Source organism: Tiliqua scincoides, chromosome 2, assembly GCF_035046505.1.
Source record: "Tiliqua scincoides isolate rTilSci1 chromosome 2, rTilSci1.hap2, whole genome shotgun sequence".
Taxonomy (NCBI): domain Eukaryota; kingdom Metazoa; phylum Chordata; class Lepidosauria; order Squamata; family Scincidae; genus Tiliqua; species Tiliqua scincoides.
Window position 1 is genome coordinate 89,788,443 of NC_089822.1, and position 11,633 is coordinate 89,800,075.

An 11,633-nucleotide genomic window follows, 5' to 3' on the forward strand; every position below is an offset into this window, starting at 1 on the left:
CCCAAAGTAAGGTAACAAACATGCCCTTACCTTGTGGAGGCCTCCTGGACTGCCTCCCCACTTCACGATGCAGTGCATGCCACATTGACACAGCTTTGTCAGTGCTGGAAAGTTGGTTAGGATTGTGCCCCCAGACATTGATGTTCCCTCAGGGGCAGCCTAGACATTCAGAGCAATAGCATGTTTATTAAACCCGCATTTGCCCCACTCACTTATTATAAAAGGTGGCAGCCACCCTGCATACCAGAAAAGCATGCAGAGGAGGGAAGCGAATGCCTCTGCTCCCTACTGTACCTCACTGTGCCCAGACAATTTAAACAGTTTTGTCACTACTTGGTCTAGCTCCAGTCTCAGAACTGAGTTGGGAGGAAACTACTTAAAACCAGTGGAACAGGAGAGGATAAGATGGGGAAGTTTCATTTCTCCTGCACTTCTGCTTTCTAAGCAAGGCAAGCACCTCTTGGGTCCGTTGTGATTATACTTTGTGTGAGTGTTTCGTGTGATTATACCTTATGTGAGGTCCTGTCCCCTTTCCTACCTCTCTGGTTACTTTATGTAATCATGCGTGGAGAGAGTCAGATGAATTCCTCCCACCATGCAATTACTGAAAGTAACCAGGAAGGGAGGGAAGAGAGCAGGACATGCATTTGTCTTGAGCGCACACTTCTGTAATTCTGTGAGCCTGGTTCAGGGGCAAATATTGTCCAAACAAACTTTTAACAAGCACACAGTTTCTTCTATTTTCTAGTGCAGGGTTTCTCAAATTTTTATCACTGGGACCCACTTTTTAGAATGACAATCTGTCAGGACCCACCGGAAGTGATGTCATTAACCTAGAAGTTTTGTCAAGACCGGAAGTGACATCATCAAGCAGGAAAATTTTTAGCACCCCCCCATACGATAAAATAAAATCAATTAAGTAAGTAAGGGCACAATCCTAACCAATTTTCCAGCACTGGCTTAGCTGTGCCAGTGGGGCATGTGCTGCATCTTGCAGTTGGGGGGGGCAGTCATGGAGGCCTCCTCAAGGTAAGGCAATATTTCTTCCCTTTCCTTGGAGCTGCATTGCCCTTACCTCGGTGCTGGACAGTTGGTTAGGATGTAAGTAAATTAAGAGTTTACAAGAAGTATAAGTTTAAAATTTATTTGAAATAAAGAAGAGCCCTCCTAAACCTCCCCAAAAGCTGCTGATCTGTTTTTTAAAAAAAATCTACAAATATCCTAAAGGCTGCAATCCTATCCACACTTACCCAGGAGTAAGTCCCCTTGACTATCATTATTAAAAGCATATACATAGTAGCCTGATAAAAGTACAGGTCTGTAACATTTCCCCAAATGCATACCATGGAAGCATCAAGTCTAATATATTAAAAATAAAATGCTCATTGAAATGAATGGGGACTCACCTGAAATTGGCTCATGACCAACCTAGTGGGTTCCGAGCCGCAGTATGAGAAACACTGGACTAGTCTTGTCCTCAGTGTCAGTGGTTCCTTCCTCTTTTTGCTTCCTCTTCCGAACAATGTACTTCAGGCTTGCGGTCTTCTTAACTTTCTCTGTTCTTCCTCTCGTTGACCCCAAATTGTTCCTGCTTCCTTTGATTTGCATGATCTCTGCTAGGCTGATGATATTCTGCTCAGATTTTCGTTCTCCTGTTCTTGCTGATATTTCTAAGGCTGCAATCCTGTACATACTTTCCTGGGGTGTAAGCCCCACTGAATGTAATGCAACGTAGACATGCATAGGATTGTGCCATAATTACAGTACTATGCCGATATCTCCTCACATATGTCAGAATTGCCTTAAATTCTCTTCCTCTCAAATTTTTCCTTTCCACTTTCTTTTGGTTGCACTACTCCAAGGCCGCAGTCCTATACAGTGAGACTAACTTCTGAGTAGACATGTATAGGATTGAACTGTAAATTTGTTTTTACAAGTTCAAAGTTTAGGGAAAATGTTTGACCCCCCTCTTTCACATACACCTTAATTTATGATGTTGCTAGTTTTGTGCTATGTCCCACCCCCGACCCCCCATGCTTAAAACATCTCAGCTATGCTGTTGTCCTGGAAAAAGTTAATGTTTTTCAATTCCATGTCAATTTAGACTAGGAAAATTCACTAATCAAATAATATCCTCTACATACTAAACCATTTGGTATCATATGACCATCATACCCCCAAATCTTTGGGGGTATCAAGAGTAACCCTGTGTCTCTACTTTAAATGCACACAACAGCACTTGGAAGTACAAGCCTTGACTACTTTAGGTGCAATAGAACTATTCAGTTATGGGGATGACCTCTGCAAAAGACTCAGTTATGTGGCCTCTGCAAAAGACTGCCCTGTGGGTGGGTGCAATAGATATATTGCCCTTGGGCAACCTGAGTGACAGCCCCCCCCATAACTGATTACATTTCCCATTTTTCCTATCAGCAAAATCAATCCTCCATATGAGTTTGAGCTGGAGTCCTGCGTCTTGCGATTGGCTCTTCATGGGGTTTTCGGCATGGAGATATATGCAGACAATCCTCACATTCAGGTAGATTCTGGTTAAATGAGTCCATGCTGGAGCAAATGCCCTATTCTTGATTTGTAGTGCCTGATCCCATCTTTAACAAGTTGTTGAGACATGTTCCCACCTTCATGGGTGCAGCGGGTAGATGTATGTGTTCTAGACAAGGCGAGAATAGGCTGCGGAGGGGTTCTTAGTTGCAGCTCAAGTTTCATCTTCTCAACCTAAATGTATGGAGTCACCTGCAGCAGAATGGGTTTTCTTGGGCAGGTAGAGCTATATGGCTTTCTGAAGCCTGCTTGTAGTCATGCTGCTTAGGTGGGAAGGAGCATTCAGCCTTTGCCTGCTTGCTTGCTTACACCCCTCTTTCCTTTCAGGCTCTCTTCCAGTCGACCTCAGACACCATGGAAATTATGCTGAAGTCCTTGCTGGCTAACCTTCCAACCACAAGCCACTTCCTCTTCATACTGGAGGTAAGTGGATTGAAGAGCAAATAGGTAGACTGTAATTTTCAATTAGGAAAAGGCAACATTTAGCAAGGAGATGTTTTAGTTGTCACCACTACTTTTGGTTAGCAGAATCACCTGCTCTGCAACAATATGAGAACATGGTCTGGTGGACATGCTCCTGCAACAAAGCAGAGCCCTTTTAGAATCCTTCAGGATCAAGGAAAGGGGTATATCTCTACAGAGGAAGCAGAGATGCAGTTAGTGGTATGGTGCGTGTAAGTTTGGTGAAGGTTCTTCAGTGATTCTGAGCTGCTGGTTCCTTCCACAGCACATCAACTTTTGGATCTGTTCCCGAAATGTCCAAGAGAGATCCAGGGCAATCAAGTGTAGCGCATCTTTTCTTCAACATGCGGTTTTTCTGCTGCATTTGGATGTGAGTGTTGTCCCCACATGTTGAGCAGGTCTGAATTGAGAAGCAAAAGAACAAGAGGACCCTGATGACGCATTGCCTATTCTTGCTTCAAAACATGTGTCTGAAGGCTGGGTTGGCCCTTTAAAGTTTCATTGATTTTATGGACATTTCCAGACACTGGAGCTTTTTCAGTCAGAGAATCACTCCTCACTCAACAAACATCTGAGTGTTAGATGCAAGAGGGAAATGATACAAAAGAGCTCCTGGCCAGTTCAAAGTTATTTGGGGGTACCTTTGCCTGAAAGTCATGAGCAAGAAAACCTTCCACACAATGTCATGTTGCCCCAGTGAGAATACCATGAGAATAACCTCCTCTGCTATTTTATTTTTCCTGCTTCCCCCAGCTAAGCACCACCTGTGCTGGATGCCTTATCTTCTTCATCTGACTGAGGCTGCAGTCCTAACCACACTTTCCTGAGAGTAAGCCCCCACTGAACAAAATAGGACTTACTTCTGAGTAGAACTGGTTAGGATTGTGCCCTCAGTGTATCCCATCATTTGTCTCAACACTGTACCATTTTGCATGATCCACCTATTGGAAGTGTCACTGGAAATATCTGGCAATGACATCACCTCCAGTTACTTCCAGATTGGGAGGCCATACACAATGCAACAAGCACTGTTAAGAGACTCAAGGCGGACAGGAGGTTTTTGTAAGCTCATGAAAAGTGCACGTTGAGCTCTGCCCACTAAGCTGAGCACCCTACTGCTGCCTGTCACGTTGCATTGCTGCTCTCACTGCCAGGCAGCAGGGATCTGGTGATCCCTGTATACCACTGGGCACCACCTCAAGTATCACGGTGGTATGAGTACCACTGGTTGAGAAATACTGATCTAGCTCCCTCTTTCAGACTGAGCAGCATCTTCAACTGGAAGGGCCTTTTGTTCTAATACCACTCCTGCCAACATACTTCATGGCCCATTTTGTCATGATCTACTCCCTAATACAGGCTGGAGAGCACTTTCCTGTGGACCTCGTGGTCCAGTGGAAACGATGCTTATAACTCCCACTATGACCTATGGACTTACGATTTGGAGGACAGAAATCAGCTCTAAAAAAGGGACTGACACACTCTTGTTTTATTTTCCACTAGAGGTCCGGTGATCTCCCTGCCTTGGGACATCATGTGGCACAGCTTGGAATCTGTATCACCGATTCAGCGGATGATGTGAGCCATTATGCTAGGGTGGCGATCAGCTGCCTTTATGAGCTGTTGCTCAGCCAGATGGGTAAGTAAGCAGGAGAGAATGAGGGCAGCAGCTCCATTTGTCATCCCAGTAGCTCATGTGTGCCTCAGTTAGAATCTCATCTTTTTAAGTTTGGTAAAGATGGGTCTGTGCAGAAGGTTCAGTATGCATCTGACTCTAAAGCTGCAATCCTATACTTTCTTACCTGGGTGTAAGTCCCATTAAATTCAGTGGGGCCTACTTCTGAGTAGATATGCATAGGATTGCACTGTAAGCCTAACCTGCTCTCATACCACCTTCACTAGAGCAATTTTAGCACCCGGTATCTGCGTTTTTAAGGATCACTTCACATTCTTTCCAGTGCAACCTTGAAGCAATCTCACCTCCTAGGCTGGAAAGTGTCCCTCTTCTGGTTTTCCTTGGTTTGTGCAGACCCTGGAGGCAAAGACATCCCACAGAAAGTAAGACTTAGCTGAGAAATGATCCCACTTCTTTCTCATCCATTCTTCCACAAGCTTCTAGCCACAAATCAGCAGCTTGCTCAAGGTTGCACTTTGTGGTGCTCTTCTCCTGCTCTTCTCTCCTATAGCCCACCTCAGGACTTAGATCCAAAGTTAAGACAGCAGCCCACAAGAGTATTTAAGTTTTCCTCTTATTTGAGCACACTCAAATCTTTATTTCTCACATCGTGCCCCAGACCACTGTTAGAGCTAGACATGAAGGGTATTCTTGGAGGGAGATTTGGTGGTCCCTCACAGCCCCTGCATGAAGATCAGTTATCCTCCAAAGAGAACCACACAATGCAGACCACACAATACTATATCAGAAAGACCAACTACAAAGAGACCAGCAAAGGTTTATCTCTAATATCTTCTTCTCAGGACTGAACATGAATGATATCAGAAAACTGTGGTGCCAGGAGACTGAGAGTAATAGGATGATTCTGGATTACCTGGATACCTGCAGGGTAGGTGAGGTAAGGAAGGATATCCCTCTGTGGCAACATTCAGTATGGACATGACAGGATTGCAACTAACAGAGATGTCTTTTGTGGTTCCAAGATTCAGGCTGCAATCCTATCCACATTTTCCTGGGAGTAAGCCCCTATAATGGGATATACTTCTGAGTAGATAGACATAGGATTGGGCTCATAGGATTGGTTAGCCCTATCCTAACCAACTTTCCAGCACGGATGTAGCTTTGCCAACAGGGTGTGCGCTGCATTCTGTGGTGGAGGGGGCAGTCATGAAGGCAAAGGAACAAATGTTCCCTTACATCAGGGATGCATTATGGCTGCAAAATGGTTGGAAAATTGACTGGAAAATTGATTAGGTTTGGGTTGCAATCCTATAGGCACTTTCCTATAGCACACCCCATTGGAATCAATTGGACCTACTGCTGCGTAATCCTGTAAAAGATCATGCTGTAACTTAGTGTGGAACTATCAAGGAAGAGCCTGCGATATGAATGGTAATATCTACAATCACCTCCCTGTCCTTGGTATCACACTTTTGTTTCACACTGACCTTTGCTGGTCCTATGCTTACCAGTCTGGAAGTGAAATAGGGCCATAAAAAAAAAAAAGGTCTTGTTCTCTATCTCTTCAGGGTATACTCTAGGTATGCAGAAATACATTAGTTTGAAAATTGATAAAAAGAAAGAAAAAGCAACTGGCTGAGTCTAAGCTTGCTTAGTAGTGTCCAGGAGCTATGGAGTGCTGAGGGTGTCAGTTTGTGGTGTGAGGAAGAAAATGGGGAGAAGGAATTGGCTTGTTTGAGCCCTTAACAATTTGAAGTATCCTGGCAGAAGAGCTTTGAGTAAGGGGGATGCAGGCCATGAGAGTAAAGAAACCCTTCTTCCTGCTCTGTGCAAGTTTCAGCCAGGCAGGAGTGAGGGGAAGGCATATGGATACCTTTTCCCTTTTCTGCTCTCCAGGATGGTGTAGTGGTTTGGGAAATAGACCTAGAAGATCCAGGTTCAAATCCCTGCTCAGCCACGAAGCTTCTTGGGTGACTTTAGGCCAGTCACTCTCTCTCTCAGCCTCCCTTACCTCACAGGGTTGTTGTGAGGAATGGAGGGAAGTAACTGTGTACACCACCCTGAGCCTCTTGGAGTGGTATAAAAAGGTGAAAATTAAATAGAAATAAATGAAACCTTCCCCCCTCCCCCATATCCAACAATAAAGGGCTCAAATTTGGCCACCAAATCCTTGAGCCTCTTAACACTATGTAGCACAGTATAGGAAGATTTCAGGAGAGTGAGAAAGAAAACAGTTGTTGTTTTCCCTTCTGAACCTTCCCCCCTCCACAGGTGCCAGTAGCATAGCTAGAGTAGATAAGTAGTGCAGGTGCCACAACACGCTGTATAAGTGGCCCCTCCCACTCTCCATCGGGGCAATTCCGGGCTGAAACAGTAACATCTAATAAACACTATTTGGTTTGGCAAGTGCCAGCATGTTGCTGTCCCAGCCTGTAATGGCTCTGACAGTGAGTGGGAAAGGCCACTTACATGGCACCTTCTTGCACCTGTAGTACTTAAGTTTTGCCCCTGTAGCTATGCTACTGACATGTGCCCAAGAACTCTACAAGACTCCTGTTCCAGACTAGCTGGAGTCCAGAACAGGAGGAAGCTTGCTCCGAGCTCAGGATACACTGCAACACCTGTTCCCTTCTAGTGACACCGTCAGCATGTTATCTCATTGACATGACTATTTATTGATTTCAGGTGTTCAGAAAGATGTTCACTGAGGATCAGAAGAATGCTTTTCTGCAGACAGCTTTACGAGCTCTTTATGATCCATTTCTGAGGATAAGTGAGGCTGGAATCCTCCTAGTATATTCTCTCTTAGGGAAGGGAAAGGAGCTAGTAGGGGAAGAGGTGAGCTTCTAGGTTAAACTTGCAAGAGAGGAAACAAGAATCATTTGGGTCCTATGAATTGAAAATGATGCAGGGGTCAGGCAGGCAGATTAAATTCTTCACATTCCACATATTTTAAAGTTTGAGCTTCCCCAAGCTTCTGAGGGTGAATACTAATGTACAATATTTAAGTGGTGAGCCTGCCATGGAAGTGAATTCACCAAATTTTGGTTACACGTACAAAATTCTCCAGATGGAACCCACGAGAAATGGTTTTTCAACAGAATCTGGTTTGCACAGTGCTGATTGGCCATCTTTTGTGTCAATCACAAAGCCATCTCTCTCTCTCTCTCTCTCTCTCTCTCTCTCTCTCTCTCTCCTTGGAACAGGGTTGCACAGAGCATAGATTTGTTAGCCCTTGAATCAGTCAAAAAAACCACCTTGCCTCCCCCTTCTCAGAGCAATTTTTAACTGAGGAAAAAAGCAGTGGAAAAAACTAAAACTATCATAATAAAGTGTCCAACAAATAACTATGCAGATAAACCAATAAGCAGGGATGGTAACTCAAGTCAGGTGACTTGAGTCTGAGTCACAAAAACACATATGTTTTTTGCTGACTTGTACAGACTTGAGTCATCTGCGTTGATGACTCAGGTATTGATTCAGGTCTGAGGCCACTGACTCAGAACTCGGTCCCCACGCGTGTAGACTCAAGCCTGTCTGTGTCTGGGTGTGCTTGCTTACTTTTTTTGTGGTGAGAAAGACCTCATGGGACCATCATTCAGACTGAGCAAGCTACAGGGAAGTTCCAGCCAAGAGGCAGGGAAGGGTTAATGTTTGCTTTTGCATAGAGCAGGAGGGAGGGTGGAGATGGAAGCGGGCTCTCTTGTCCATCTCTGAAGGAACTGAGTTGCCCAAGGGGGGTTCTTCCCTTAGAATTGGTTGGACAATGGGGGGGGGGGTGGCAAAAGGAGGCAGGGAAACCAGAGGGAGGTGGTTCATAGTGATCATGCTTTCCAACCGCATGGCTCTTTTGCGCTCTGTTGTTACTTGGGAGGAGGAAGCCTCATTGAACAACTGGTGTAAATGGGACTACTTCTGAGTGGAGCTGCAAAGGATTGGGTCATACTGGTGAGCTTCACAGCTGCTGCAAGTAACTCTCCTCCCTCTTGCCACTTCTGTCCCTGCTGTTACGCAGTCCATCCCACCCCCTCCCGCCCTGTTTACAGAGGGGATTGACAGCAGGGAGGATTTAAAGAGAACTCCGACACACAGCCTGGCAGCATCTCCGTTTTTTTCCGTGGAGCTGCACCTGACACGTGTATCAAAAAGACTTCAGTCTTTTCGAGTCACAAAACCACTCTGGGTGACTTGGAAAGTTTCTCCTTTACGACTTGTTTTCAAGTTGAGTCATGGGGGGTGGAGATTCATGACTTGACTTGAGTCAAGGCACACTAGATTTGCCTGTACCTGCTGATAAGATGTGTGTGGGGGGGGGGGAAGAGGGAGAACCATAGGGGGCAGCCTCGGAGGAGGGACAATGAGGAAACATTTGACCTTGAGGCCATACATGCCATCACTAGAGTATGTGAGGGGTGGGAAAAGAGCTCATCCAGCAGCAGAAAAATAGTAGGCTGGTCAGCACAGTGCCTGATGGATTGTTTTGGATTTTATTTGCCCCCACTTTTCCAGATAAAGACGACAAGGAAGCTGATCTTCAAACAGCTCCACAAGCTGCGAACAGAGAAAGAGGTGCCAGAAGCATTGCAAAGCCTCTTTCCAAGTTAAGGTAATGCTTCCAACTAGACACCCTGAACTGTGTGTGCAGAGACTGCAACTGTATCATAATCTTTATTACATTACTGTCAAACAGAGCCATAACTAGGGTGGAGACTAGGAGGGGCACCTGCCCCAGGCACTGCGCCAAGGAGGCAGAACAGGGCAACAAGTGTCCTACTCTCTGGGGAGAGCTCAAAGGGTGGGATGCTCCTTGAGGCCACATGTCATGCTCCACACCCAGGGAGAGCCTGGATGTGACATCACGGCATCATGCAATGCTGTGACATCATGGCCCCTCGGCGCTGGGCAGTGAGCCATGATGTCATTGTCCTGGGTGCTGGAACAGTCTGTTATAGCTCTGCCATCAAACTCTAGATCAAGCAACATTTATATGTGATGCACCAGCCTCTTTTTTCTCTGAATAACTTCAATAAAGTCACAGTTTTTCCTTGTTTATAGATGATACTAAATGTGATTTAACATTTAGAAATACATGTTCTAACACATAAGAAACACATAAGAAAGTGAAATCCTTCAAGGATTAATTCTGCTGTCTATCCTTCCCATCTCTTCTGTTTTGTTCCCTATTTCCTGCTGTTTTCTCTTGTTTTTCTCCTTCTATGCTTCTGACTGTCATGCCCTTTGTTTGCCCTCTTTCTCTAGGATACATCTTAAGTAGTGGCGCTGCTTGGAATTGTGCAAAGAACATGGCTTGTTCCATAGAAGGAGAGTGAGGCTGGCCCTACCACAGCCTGACCTGCTGGCCCCCCTGATACTTCTTGGCATACTGCTGATCCCCAGTCCTCCTGCCACCATTGCTCGTCTAAGTGGACCGGGAGATTTTCGCTTTTGACAGTAACATCTCAGGTGTTAGTCGAGTTCCAGAAGAAGCAGGGCTTTCTCTACTGTGGCCCCAGAGCTCTGGCTTGCCCTGCCCATGCTGCTAGTTTCTGTTCCTCCATGGTATAGTCTTGGAGGTTGACAAAGACATTTCCCTGTTATATGAATACTATAATATGGCTTACCTCAAAAAAGAATTCTCAAACTTTGTCTGGAAGTTTTGCAAGGGTTTTTAAATTTTTAAAAATAATATTGAAAGAGAGTGAAAAGAAAAAATAAGAAATCCGGAAGAAAACTGTTTAAGTTACAAGTAAATTTCTTTTGTAAAATGTATGTTACAGAAATGTGTTTAATATCCATGAACAGTTTTGCATAGAACACATATATAATATAAAGGACAAATGTCATTTTCAAAACAAAAGAATGTTGTATTTAGTTTTTTGAAAAGAAGGAGATGTGACCACCCCAAAAATGCACAATCTGCTGCACCCCATATCTCCATTTGTCTATAGTTTCTAAACATATGCATTTATTCATTTCATATATACACATACATAATGAAATCATTCTTTTAAAAAAGCAGTATGCTACTAACATCTACTTCTAAAGTGATTATTTGTGGTTGTACGCACTTAAATGCAAAACAAACAAAACTTGGGGCTCAATCCTTTCCAACTTTCTAGCACCAATGCAGCCCCAGGTAAGGGAACAAACAGTCCCTAACCTTTTGGAGGCCTCCACGACTGCTCCCCCTTGCAGGATGCAGCAAACCCCATTCGTATAGCTGCATCAGCACTGGAAAGTTGGATAAGATTGGGCCCTTAGTGTGCTGCAAAAGAGGGAAACAGCTTTTCTCATCTAGGCCACTAATTTTGGACAACATCAAGGAGCATTGCTCAGGGAGTGACAGGTTAAATCATTGCTTGTTCTCCATCCTGAGTACATGTGAAGTCTGGACCTGAGGACTGGAATACAACCAAGTTCTCCAGATGCTAGATTGCAAAACAGATTTTTGGAGTTCTGACACAATGCATTAGATATGTGAGTATGTTAGGTGATTTGGTTTTTCTGTGGGGACTTCTTCTGCATTCACAAAACATGGCCCTGAAAATCAAGCGCACGCCATCATCATTCACCCCATGGGGGAGGAAGAGTGGTTTAAGCCAGCCCTGCAGTGTGGTCCACAATTGCTATTGCGCGTTGGTCGGATAACTGATGCTGAGAGCAATGCATGACAAACTTTTGGTATAGGCTAGTATTCTTATCAAGTTAGGAAAAGTTAGGAAATTATGTGTGTGTATGTGTGTGTTGTAAAACTAACTGCAGCAGGAAGACTTGGAAGGAGTTTATTACCCTTTCATTCCTAGTTATTTCTGAGATCAAACTCTTCCCCTTCCTACTTTGGGCAGGCAGGTAGAAAAGCAACAATAGTGATGCTAAAGATCTTAAAAGCAGCCTGCAAGGAAAAGATTAGTTGCCCCTTCCCCCAAAGCCACTGTGAAGATCAGCTTCACAGCCCACCCCCTGGAGACTACAT